Source organism: Mesoplodon bidens, assembly GCF_964165515.1.
Source record: "Mesoplodon bidens genome assembly, chromosome: 15".
NCBI classification, from domain to species: domain Eukaryota; kingdom Metazoa; phylum Chordata; class Mammalia; order Artiodactyla; family Ziphiidae; genus Mesoplodon; species Mesoplodon bidens.
The window spans coordinates 84,008,550-84,021,072 of NC_138171.1; the positions used below are offsets into that span (position 1 = coordinate 84,008,550).

The window sequence follows — 12,523 nt, forward strand, 5'->3', positions numbered from 1 at the left end:
AGAACACTTCCTGTCTGGGCCAGTATTTTAGTTGGTTAGTTAATTAGTTCACCAGTTATTGACTTCCCAATAAAACATAAGCTTCATGAGAACAGGGACAGTCTATACCGTTTTGGCTCCAATTCCTGGAACAGTGCCTAGCATACTGGAAGCCCTCCGAAAATGTGTTGCATGAATGACTTGCCAAAGGCAACGGATGCAAATAAATGCATATCCAGGAGATTTCCACGGCTGCCCGCTTCACGCTTCACGCCCTGGAGTTTTCAACCCCAGGGAGACAGCGACACCTCCTCACGGGGTTGAGGGGCTCTCAGTTCCTTTCGTCCTCCCACCTAGTGGGGGAGTCAAGATTCAGCTGGCCGTGAGCCGGGATGGAGAAGCGCACAGGCGTCCCTCTCTATGGTGTTACTCCTCAGACCCCTCCTCCCGATCACCCGGCGTGCCTCTATGGTTCTTCCTGTCATTAGTCGGGAGGGGGCGCTGTGCGCAGGCGCGGGGTGACGCCGCGGCAGGGCCGGAAGGAGCGCAGCGGCGGCCTCGGCTGCGGCCACGAAGCTCTCGCGCTGCTCCAGCTGACTAGAAGCTGCGGCGACAGAAGCCGCCGAACCCTCCTCGAGAGCCGGTGAGTTGAGTGGCGAGTAAGTGTCGGCCGCGGGGCGCGCCAGCTATTCGGGAGGCTCTGTGAGGCTAGTGGCGTCTCCGCCCGGCGCCTCCATTGAGCCCAGGGGTGAGGGTGGGGGCGGGGGCTCGTTTGTGAGGGGCGGCGGGGGGCGCTGGCCGGGCTCAGCCGCGGCCCCGACGCGAGCGAACCCGGGGCCGCGCGGGGCGCCGCCTAGCGCCGAGCGGCCGGAGCAGCGGGGCTAGCGGCCGAGAAGGAGCGATAGAGGTGCGGGCGGCCGGCGGACCCTCCGCCGCTCCCGCCACTTCGGGAAGTTTCGCGGGCCGGTAGCGCCGAAAGACCAAGTTTCCTCGGCGGCGCCTCACGGGAGGCGGTGGCCGTGGAGCCGAACGCGGCCGGGGGCGCGCGGGGTGGGGCAACACGCCGTGACTTTGAACTCGGACGCCCTGGTCCGGGCGGGGGTTGGCGGGGGGCTGACGGGCCGCGGTCCCAAACCCTCCCGACTCGGCTCTGGAGGGGCGTCTTCCCGAGAAGGCGGCCACTGCTGCCCAGCCCTCGTGAGGCCTCCCCGAGTGGGTCAGAACCCTGGGCAGCGCGGGGAACGCGAACCCGACAAATGTGCCCGGAGCGCCGAGCGGCGAACGAGGCCGATCATTCCGCGTGAGATGTGGCCCGAATACCGTGTGGGACGATTGTTGAAAACTTCGGGCCGCTTCAGTCCCGTGACCAAGCTCACTGAGTGCCTGCAGGGTCCCGGTGATATCCGCTGGGCAGGGTTCGACATCAGCGAGCCTAGGGCTCTGTAAAGAACTCGGATGCGTCGTGATAAGCGCCTGGGTAGGGTTGTCCCAGGCTTTTTTATTTTAATTAATTAATTTATTTTTTTATGGCTGCGCAGGGGCTTTCTCTAGTCGCGGCGAGGGGGGACTTGCGGTGCGCGGGCTTCTCATTGCGGTGGCTTGTTGCGGAGCATGGGCTCCAGGTGCGCGGGCTCAGTAGTTGTGGCTCGCAGGCTCCAGAGCACAGGCTCAGTAGTTGTGGCGCATGGGCTTAGTTGCTCCGCGGCACGTGGGATCTTCCTGGACCAGGGCTCGAACCCGTGTCCCCTGCATTGGCAGGTGGATTCTTAACCACTGCGCCACCAGGGAAGTCCCTGTCCTAGGCTTTTTGATGCAAAGAGAAGATGACTTACCCTGCTGAGAGAGGGCTGGGCAGACTTTAGTATGCTGGCCTGCTGCAAGACTTTTAAGAAATGGCCTTGCTTCGTTGGTGGTTTTTTGGGTTTTTTTTTTTTTTTTTCTTTGCGGTACGCAGGCCTCTCACTGTTGTGGCCTCTCCCGTTGCGGAGCACAGGCTCTGGACGCGCAGGCTCAGCGGCCATGGCTCACGGGCCCAGCCGCTCCGCGGCATGTGGGATCTTCCCGGACCGGGGCACGAACCCATGTCCCCTGCATCGGCAGGCGGACTCTCAACCACTGCGCCACCAGGGAAGCCCTCGTTGGTGTTTTGTAGAAGTAATTTATTGCGGCTGGGGGTAAGGAGTGGTTTAATTTAAGGAAATATTTGGAGAGCCTGGGGCCAGATTTTGGACCTCCCCGTAAGCTTAAATAGAGGCTTTAGATTTTTCTCCTGAAGACAGGCAGTAGCTAATAAAAGAGAAGCCTTGCAACCCCTTTGGAGAAGTCTAATAAAGGAAGTTGAGATGTGAGTCTGGGAGACTGAAAGTTTATGAAACAGGATAGATGGGAGAGCCTGTGTTTGCTAATTCTGATAGTTCCTGTTTAATGAGGGTTCACTAAATTCTAGGCTATGGTTAAGATCTTTACAGACATCTGTCTTTAGCCAGATACTGTTCTAAGGATTTTCCATATATTAACTCTTTGACTCCTCAGTGCCGTGGGTTTTGTCATTATTCTTATTTTAAAGAGGAAGAAAGGGAGGTGCTGAAAAATAACTTAGCTAGTTGCAAAGCTTGTAAGGATCAGAGCTGGGACTTGAACCCAGTTTGGCTCCAGAGTTCATGCTCCTAATTATCCTGCTATACCTGTGAACTTCTTGTTTGTTCAAGTTCTTCTGGAATATTTACTTTTGCCAGGCTGTGTCCTATGTCCTGAGGCTATGGGAATGAACGTTTTTTAGCAGAGGAGATAGATATTAATCATAGCTTCCTAAATTGTAGATTATCATTGTAGTGAGTACTTTGAAGGAATGAGAGGTGTGTGAACAAACACTGGGGTTAGTCCAGAAAGGTTTTTATCTGAGGAGGTGACATTTAAGATGAGGAACTGAAGGATGAATACAGTTAATTTGGTCAAAGAGAGGCAGTGAAGAAGAGTAACCCAGCCAGAGAGAAGAGCCGGAAGTGGAAGGCAGAAGCATGGAATGTTCAAGGACGTGAGCCATGGTGTCTGCAGATTGGTGAATAGGGGGAAGAGGTATGAGGTGGGGCTAGCTATGTCAGCAAGGGCCAAATGAGGCAGTGTTTCACAGGCCATGGTAAGGATTTTGGCTCTACCATGATGAGATCCGTGGTTTTTAAAAAAAACAACTCAATGATATATGAAAATTTATCATAGGGTGTAACCTGTAGACAGTATTGGGATAGAAGGGACAGGATATCACGAGTTCACAGCGGATTCAACTGTAAAAATATCATTGAAAACATTGATTTCTCCCCTTTGTGGATGAGGATATGCTTGCCTATCCATCCCAGTTTCTTTTTCTTTTCTTTCTTTTTTTTTAACATCTTTATTGGAGTGTAATTGCTTTACAATGTTGTATTAGTTGCTGCTGTATAACAAAGTGAATCAGCTATACGTATACATATTTCCCCATATCCCCTCCCTCTTGCGTCTCCCTCCCACCCTCCCTATCCCATCCCCTAGGCGGTCACAAAGCACTGAGCTGATCTCCCCGGGCGATGCAGGTGCTTCCCACTAGCTATCTGTTTTATGTTTGGTAGTGTATATATGTCCATGCCACTCTCTCACTTCGTCCCAGCTTACCCTTCCCCCTCCCCGTATCCTCAAGTCCATTCTCTAGTAGGTCTGCATTTTTATTCCTGTCCTGCCCCTAGGTTCTTCATGACCTTTTTTTTTTTAGATTCCACATATATGTGTTAGCATATGGTATTTGTTTTTCTCTTTCTGACTTACTTCACTCTGTATGACAGACTCTAGATCCATCCACCTCACTACAAATAACTCAATTTTGTTTCTTTTTATGGCTAAGTAGTGTTCCATTGTATATATGTGCCACATCTCCTTTATCCATTTATCTGTCGATGGACACTTAGGTTGCTTCCACATCCCAGTTTCTGAACCAATTTTCAGTTGACAGTTGAGGAGAAATCTCAGTGTTATATATTAAACTCTGTAGCTTCCCCACCGAAAATTTTGAATAATTTTTGGTTTAAAACCTTTTGTTTTGTAGAAAGATACTGATAACAGGATTTTTAGAGCTCTTTTAAACTGCTTAAACTCCACACTAATTGTTTGCATATTATCTGTAATTATGGATGCTATTTTACTGTAGTTTTTTCATTTTGTTTATGTATTGAAATTAATATGCATTGCATTTTCTTATTCTGAGCTCATCAGCTTCCTTGTTCTTTCTTAATAGGATCACCATCTTCCAGTCACCTGATCTCAACATCGAGGTCAACTTTGACTCCTTGTTTCCTCATGCCCTTCATGGCCAATTACATACAAAAATCCCATTGAATCTAACCTCTGTGGTCAGTATCTTGTATCTTTTCCTCCCTCTGCTTACTGTTACCTTTAGTTCAGACTTCACCGGCTCTTGCTTCCTGGGTTTCCTGCCACTAGATTACACACTGCAGCTAGCTTGATTTTCCTAAAGCACAGCTCTCTGCATTGCTTCCCATTGGTTAGAAAATAAACTTAGAGCTCTGCTTCACCTACGTGTTAGCAAACCACCTCCAAGCCTGGTGACTTAGTATCACAGTTTTATTTGTTGGCAGTTTTTTGAGTACAGAAATTGGGAAGGACTCAACTGGGCCTTTCCCCCCCCCCCCACATGCTGTCAGCCAAGGTGGCTGGGACTGGAGGATATACTTCCAAAATGGCTTCTTTATTCATACGCCTTGTCTGAGACTCCTGGAAGACTGGGTTCAGCTGCCCTTTCCCTCTTCATGTAGTGTCGGGGCTTTCCATGTGGTCTCTCCATCAGGGTAGTCAGACTTCTTACGTGGTGACTATGGGTTTCAAGAGCCCTAGATGGAAGTGCTGTTCTCTTAAAACTAAGCCTGGAACTGGCAGAGCATTAAGTTTAGCTTAAATATTGCTGTCTCCACTAAGCCTACTCTGACTGCCTGCCCTCTTTCAACTGGAATAGTCTCTGTATTGCACTAATGGGTTTATACTTTGTAGTATACTTAATTGTGTGCATATTTTCTCTCACTGATGGAAGTTCTTTGAGGCAAGATCCATGTTGGATTTTCTTTGTGTTCCCCATGATGCATAACACAAATTCTTTATACCATGTGGTGAGCCTGCAATAAACATTTGCCAAACTCTTTTAATGTATTTTAATTTTAAATGTTAAAGTAAATAATACCAATTTAGTATATAAAAATATAAGGAAGCAAAAAATGTAAACCTATTACTTAGAAATAACCGTTATTAACTTTTCTGTGTTAATTTAATATTGATTACATATTAGTACAGGATTACAAAGAATGGCTAGCTAAATGTTAAGATGAGAAACTAGTATTTGAATTAAAAGCAATAATCATTTATAGACGCTTAAAAAAATATGCTAGGAGGAGGTTTTGTGGGTGCCGATATGACATGGGCATGTCAGCTTCTCTCAGCCTGTGCCTGGCTCTTCTTTGCCCACCTTTCCCTAGAACATTCAAAGAGTTAACCCACTAAATCTGAAACATCCTTTATTACCCCAGAATCAGTGTTGCAGAAGTGATGGGCATATTTTTGGAGATTACTCTGGAAAACAGGAACACCACAAAACGCTGGGACCATACAGTATTATATTAGGAGCATCTGGAAGGAAAAGTGGAGAAGTGACATGAATAGAAGAATTGAGAAGAAAATGATTTGTTAGAGACAGACCCAAGGACCCTGGTCACAAGGAAGCAAAGATGCAGTTTCGGAAATCATAAAATTGTGTGAGAGAACCATGGGTGATTCCCATCTTTTCCTGACTTCCTTTGTTCTCCAAATTTTCTATAATGGTGTAATACTTTATAACTGAAGAAAATCATGATAAACTGATTGTTGTCATGTAAGCCATGTTACTTGACTCTGGTTGTATATGGCTATGATGAAGAGCTCCAGTCTCTGGCAGAAGAGTATGTTTTTGGAGCCACTCATTCATTCAACAACTGTGAGACTCTGGAAGTACAGTTATGAATAAGACATAGTCAAGGGCATATGGAGAAAACAAAATGCGAACTCCTTCTCATCATATGTTGATTCATTCATACAACGAAGTGAAGGGGATAAAAAAAAATCATTAGGACAGTTGTGGGAGGTGGAAGAGAACATAGAAGAATTGTCATCCAATTTTCTTAAATTCTTATAATATTACTACATAAAATTCTCCACTGAGTAATGAAGTGATGAAATATATCCTAATTTTAGGTTCTAATTTGGAAGCATTAATTGGTATATTTGACTAGAGAGTATAGTCATAAATGTGTAAATGATTATTTGTATAATTAAAAGCAAGAGGTGACAACTGAAATATTCTTTTTGGGTGGCATTTCGTGTTTCTGAACTCCACTTTGGTGTCTGATCAATAAGCAAAAAGACATACATAACTTCTTGCTACTTCCAAAGGGAAACGAAGTTTCTTATAGAAGGAAGTAAAAGTTTTACGTGAATAGTTGTAATACTAGTGAAAAGTAGCTTGGAAGAGGAGAATAAAGTTCTCTCTCCACCCCGCTCCCCCCATTTGGTTGTATTATCAACATATTATTATTATTAATAAACACTGTGCATCTGCTGTTTCCATTTCACAGGTAATAATAATAGTCATAATGTGACAGTTGCTATTTGCCAGTTATTATGCTAATCACTTTATGTATGTTTCACTCAATTAATTTTAAAACAACTGTATTGTCATTTTACAAATAAAGGAATTAGGCCCAAGAGATTAAGCAGTTTATGCATAGTCACTGATTCACTAATTGGTGAAACCATGGTTCATACTTAGGCAATCTGCTCTGAGCCCAGATGAGAGGACTGAATGTCAGGGAGTTAAATGACCTTTACAGAGAAGCTAGTCAGGAGTAGAAATTTCATCATCAGACTTCTTTTCTCACTGCAGCTTGGGGCCACTGTACTTGCCATTCATGAGGAATCTTGCTTTTAAAGCATCACTAGTAATCTGCTTAACTACAAGCTTGACAGTCTAACTAAATTAGATATAAAATAAATCACATTTTCCTTTGATTTCCAGTGTAAAATTGAAGGAACCTAGTTATGGTAAAAGAAGAAATAAGCTTGGTTATTGGAATTAAGTGTTCAAAAGCTTTTTTTTTTTAATTAATTTTTGGCTGCGTTTGTTGTGTCTTCGTTGCTGCATGCGGGCTTTCTCTAGTTGCGGCGAGAAGGGGCTTCTCTGTTGCAGAGCACAGGCTCTAGGCGCCCAGGCGTCAGTAGTTGTGGCACGTGGGCTCAGTAGTTGTGGCTCGTGGCCTCTAGAGCACAGGCTCAGTAGTTGTGGTACACGGGCTTGGTTGCTCTTCGGCATGTGGGATCTTCCCGGACCAGGGCTCGAACCCGTGTCCCCTGCATTGGCAGGTGGGTTCTTAACCACTGCACCACCAGGGAAGTCCCAAAATGCTTTTTAAAAAGTGTATTTGATGGGACTTCCCTGGTGGTCCAGTGGCTAAGTCTCCGTGCTCCCATTGCAGGGGGCCCAGGTTCGATCCCTGGTCAGGGAACTAGATCCTGCGTGCCGCAACTAAGACCCGGCACAGTCAATTAAATAAATAAATTTTTTTTTTTAAATTGTATTTGAAAGAAAAGTACCTGAATAGGTGCAGTTGAAATTTGATACCAGAGCTCTTTCCATTATATCATGCTATTTATAAATATCAATAACATCATTATTGTTATTTCAAGCGAGATACTTAAACTTATGCTTGGATTTATAATTTTTAAACATTGAGATACCTTTGTCCAGTTATAGATACCAGAAAGTTCTGTTGTAATACTTAAACATAGTCTTGATATAAAATTTTATAGTATCTTAAGTTGGAAAAATGATGACATTATTTGACTATCTCTTTATAGATATCATATAATAAGCCAGGGTCTGGGGCCCACCTCCTCTGAAGTACATGATTTCTCACAGGAAGGCAAAGAAAATTGAGATTTTCTTTGAGAGGGAGAAAAACCTTGAGTGGGTAGGTTACAGATAGGATCTTGGAACTAAAAAGCCACTGTAGCAGTTATAATTGTCCCCCATTGGTTCTTACTTACTGATTTTCATTCTTGTGATGTCCATCAGAGTAAAGCAAGAAAATGGTTCAAAAATCAAACTACAGGGGCTTCCCTGGTGGCGCAGTGGTTGAGAGTCCACCTGCCGATGCAGGGGACACGGGTTCATGCCCCGGTCCGGGAAGATCCCACATGCCACGGAGCGGCTGGTCCCGTGAGCCATGGCCGCTGAGCCTGCGCGTCCGGAGCCTGTGCTCCACAACGGGAGAGGCCTCAACAGTGAGAGGCCTGCGTATCGCCAAAAAAAAAAAAAAAAAAAAAAAAAAATCAAGCTACAGAAAGAAAGAAAAGCAGTAATCCTCTTCTCTTGACCTCCAAATACTGTTTCATAGAGGCAACCACTCTGTTTTTTCCCTTAGGGTGACTTTTTTCCCTTATGGTGACGTTTTTCCCTCTAAGTTTTCCATTGTTAAATACAACACACACACACAAAGAAATTTCACCCTGAACAGCTAAGTTTAGGCCTATGCCTAAACTTTATCTAAATGGAGGCATTCAGTATATTTTCTTTTATGTCTGAATTCCTTCACTCAACCATTATGTTTTAAGATCCCTTCATATTGCGTGTGGGTACTGTGGCTTGATTCTTGATGCTGTGTATGTTTCAATTGTATGAGCATACCTCAGTGTATTTGTCCATTCTGTCATTGATATGAGTCCTTTTCAGTTTTTGGCTGTTAGGAATAGTGCTGCTGTGAACATTCTTGTGCATAGAGCTGGTGCGTATAAGCGTACATTTCTGTAGTACACATTTTACAGTGGATTGAGTCTTCCAGGATTTATATTTTCCACTATAATTGATAAAGTATGAAGGATTCTTTTTTGCACAGTTGTGGTACCAGTTTCCTCTCCTACCAATGGTACATGAAAGTCCCCATTGCTCCAAATCCTCAGCAACACTTGGTCATCAATTTTCAGGCTTCTCGCAATCCTTATGGGTATGCAGTATCTCATGGGAGTTTTTTGCCCTTTACAAATAAAACAATATATAAAACATGTATGGCTTAATGAATTATTATAAGGTGTTTGTATGTACTACTTAGGTCAAGAAGTAGATCATCCCCAAGCCTCCTCTGTGCATGCTGTCCTGAGCATAATTCATTCCTTACCCCTGAAATTAACCATTAGTCTGATCGTTTTCTTGTATTTCTTTATGGTTTTTTCACCTGAGTGCATCCCTATATCTTTTAAATCTAGGGTTCCTCTTCCATTCCTTTTATTTTTCCTTATAATTTATCGTTGTTGAACCTGAATCATTTGACCTGTTAGTTTCCCAGAGCCTAGATAGGTGTTTGTCAGGCTTAAAAAAAAAAATCATTTCTCCCTGTAGAGCCATTTTAGACATTTTTTCCTGATTCTCCCCCATTAAATACTAAGGAATAAGATTTTGTTGGGTGGGATTGAATTTGGGAGGATGACAAACCATTGTAATATATAAGATCTTTTTACCCCCTTGCAAAATTGCCGCCATTGAGCATACCTGATCTAGATGGCATACTTAATGGTGTAATTCAAAAATTTCATTTTTCAGATAGCTTCTATTCTAAAAATTAGGCTGTGTCCAGATCTGATTGTTTCTGTCAAGACAGTAGATAGTGTTCTTTCCTCAGAAGGCAGTTATGTCTTATTGTCTCTATGATGTTAGCAGTCAAAGATATTCAATGTCTAGGTCCTGTCTTTTTTTTTTTTTTTTTTTTTTTTTTCCGCTTGTGGGATCTTAGTTCCCTGACCAGGGATTGAACCTGGGCCACTGGAATGAAAGTGCCAAGTCCTAACCACTGGAATGCCAGGGAATTCCAAGGCCCAGTAAATTACTGAGGATTGCAAAATGGTGATATTTTAATTGAAGTTTTCAATTAATACTAGAATAATTTTATAAAGAAATGATTTCCTCATCTGCTATTTGGTTACCCAGTGATATAGCTTATATAGAAAAGGCAAGAAAATGCCTGATTCTTTGCCTTTGTTTTACCAGTTTTAAAGGTAATGTATTGGTTGACTATCATCTTCTGAAAATGACCTTTTAAAAAAATTATGAACACTTTCATTTATACATTTTCCTAAGATGTTTGTACCATATCAATTATTATCTTTACTGAAGTTCAAAATGTTGCATCTTTGGCCAGTGGAAGCCTCTTCAGGAATTTATTCTGACAGGATTCAGTCTTTGATAAGTAGTCTTTGATAGCTTCCTTGATATGTGATAAGACAAGATGTTCCATGTTTATTTTGTATGATTCCCGCCCCAGACTTGGAATTAGTAATTTGTCCCAAAAGCCTTCATCTCTTTCGATGAGAAATAGTATTTCAAATAATCTGGGCATTATGGATGTTCATTGCTGCAAGCAGGTCTTGTTTGAAAACTTTTTTTTTTTGGATGGAAGTAAAATATTTTATGAGTTTATGCTAATATTTATAATTCAAATTTAGGACTATAGTGGTTTTACTTAACTTACTTTATTGCTTCTATATTTTATTTCCTTTTTACCACACTAAAAATCTTGATTCTCAAGGACACAGGGATTGATAGAATTAGAATATGCTATAACCTTGTTTTAACACACCCAAAAGTGTCAAAATTAAAGTCTCAGAATGTCACCACCAACATGATTACTGTAAACAACTTTAAAATCTTTCATATGCTTCCCTTCCCCATAATTTTTACAATTGTACTGTATCATTCAATCTTAGTTATAATTTAATCTTAGTACTAAAGTAATTATGTATTTCATGTTTACCACTAGTCTTTGTGTCAGTGTCTCTCTAATCATTTTGGTTGCCTGAAGCTTGCTTTTCTGTTGATGCCTGAGGAAAATCTTGTAGGAAGTTCTTGTACATTGTTAAGTTTGTGCGCTTTTTTCTTAAAATTAGTTTTGCTGGATATAAAATCTATGGCTCACGTTTTTTTTTAAAGTATCTTAATCTGTTTTCGAGTGTCTTAAAGCATCACTGTAAAAATCTGTTAATAATCTTAATTTTTTCTGTTATAATTCTCAAGCCCAGATGCTAAAGGATTTTTTTCTTTCTTTCAAGTCCAGTAATTTTACTAGAATGTGTCTTGATGGTTGTCATTCTGGGTTGCTTTCCTTAGGTATGTACTGTGCTCTTTTGAAATGTAGCTTTAATATTTTTACTTTAGGAAAGTTTTTTTTTCAGTTACAATTTTTTGTGTTTTCTTCCCTTTCAGTTTATTCAAGAGCTCCTTTATCTCTCCGTTTTTCTATTTAAATTTTTCCTTTCACCTTTCAGTTCTCCTAAAGCAGTATGTGTTGTGTTCATTAACACTTGTGTTTCTTCTAATTTAGTCTGCATTCCTAAAACACTTTAATTTCTGTTTCTTTCCTAAGATATGTCACTTCATTTCTGAGTTTTTCTAGTTCTGATTTATTTTATTTTATGTCATATTATTTTCTTAGTGACCCTTAGGTTGTTTTATCTTTCTGGCATGTTGTTATTGTTTATAGGGATGTTTTGCTTCTTGTTTTTCTTACACCTTTATATGAGTTTTGACATCAGTTCTTTTCTTTGTTAATTTTTAGTGAAATTAGCTTTTTGGGATTTAAAAAATTTTTTTTATTGGAGTATAGTTGATTTACAATGTTGTGTTAGTTTCAGGTGTACAGCATAGTGATTCAGTTATACATATATCCACTCTTTTAGATTCTTTTCCCATATAGGCCATTACAGAGTATTGAGTAGAGTTCCCTGTGCTATACAGTAGGTCTTTATTAGTTACCTATTTTATATATAGTAGTGTGTATATATCAATCCCTGTCTTCCAGTTTATCCCTCCTCACCCCCTTTACACCCTGGTAACCATAGGTCTGCTTTCTACATCTGCAGCTCTGTTTCTGCTTTGTAGATAAGTTCATTTGTACCCTTTTTTAGATTCCACATATAAGCAATATCATATGATATTTGTCTTTCTCTGTCTGACTTCCCTCAGTAAGACAGTCTCTGGGTCCATCCATGTTGCTGCAAATGGCATTATTTTGTTCTTTTTTATGGCTGAGTAATAGTCCCTTGTATATATGTACCATGGCTTCTTTATCCATTCCTCTGTTAACGGATGCTTTCTTGGACTTTTAGAAGGAGATGTAGTTTAGGATAACTTTTTCTAATTTCACAGAGCTCCCTCTTCATACAGTGTTCAAAATATGGCAGCTTGCTTTTTGAGACTTCTTGATTCTGTTCTCTATTTTTATCTGGACCACACTTCTCTTTCCTTTGTCTCTATCTTACTCAGTTTAACTGTTCCCAGCATTTTCTTCTCATAGGGCTGTGTCCTGTCAGGGATCCCTGGTTGATGAGTTTCAAAACTTCATGGGTCCTAGACTGCTATATCTTTTTCAGATCTTACAGGGTCAGGGCCTCCTTGCATTTACCCACTATTGAGCAAAACTGCTTCGTAGTATTA

General features: G+C 41.7%; 1 protein-coding gene across 6 annotated transcripts in view; it reads left to right on the plus strand.

The window, feature by feature from the left end:
• The first annotated feature begins 488 nt into the window (after positions 1-488).
• Positions 489-12,523, plus strand: part of RNF216 (ring finger protein 216) — a 173,358-nt gene continuing 161,323 nt past the window's right edge. For 3 of the 6 annotated variants that reach the window (XM_081257477.1, XM_081257481.1, XM_081257482.1), the window contains exon 1: positions 489-622. The gene's annotated coding sequence lies outside the window, so the exon portion shown is untranslated. Of the gene's footprint in view, positions 623-4,240; positions 4,356-7,899; positions 8,013-12,523 lie in introns of all 6 variants that reach the window. The other 3 variants (XM_081257478.1, XM_081257479.1, XM_081257480.1) reach the window with 3 other exon arrangements.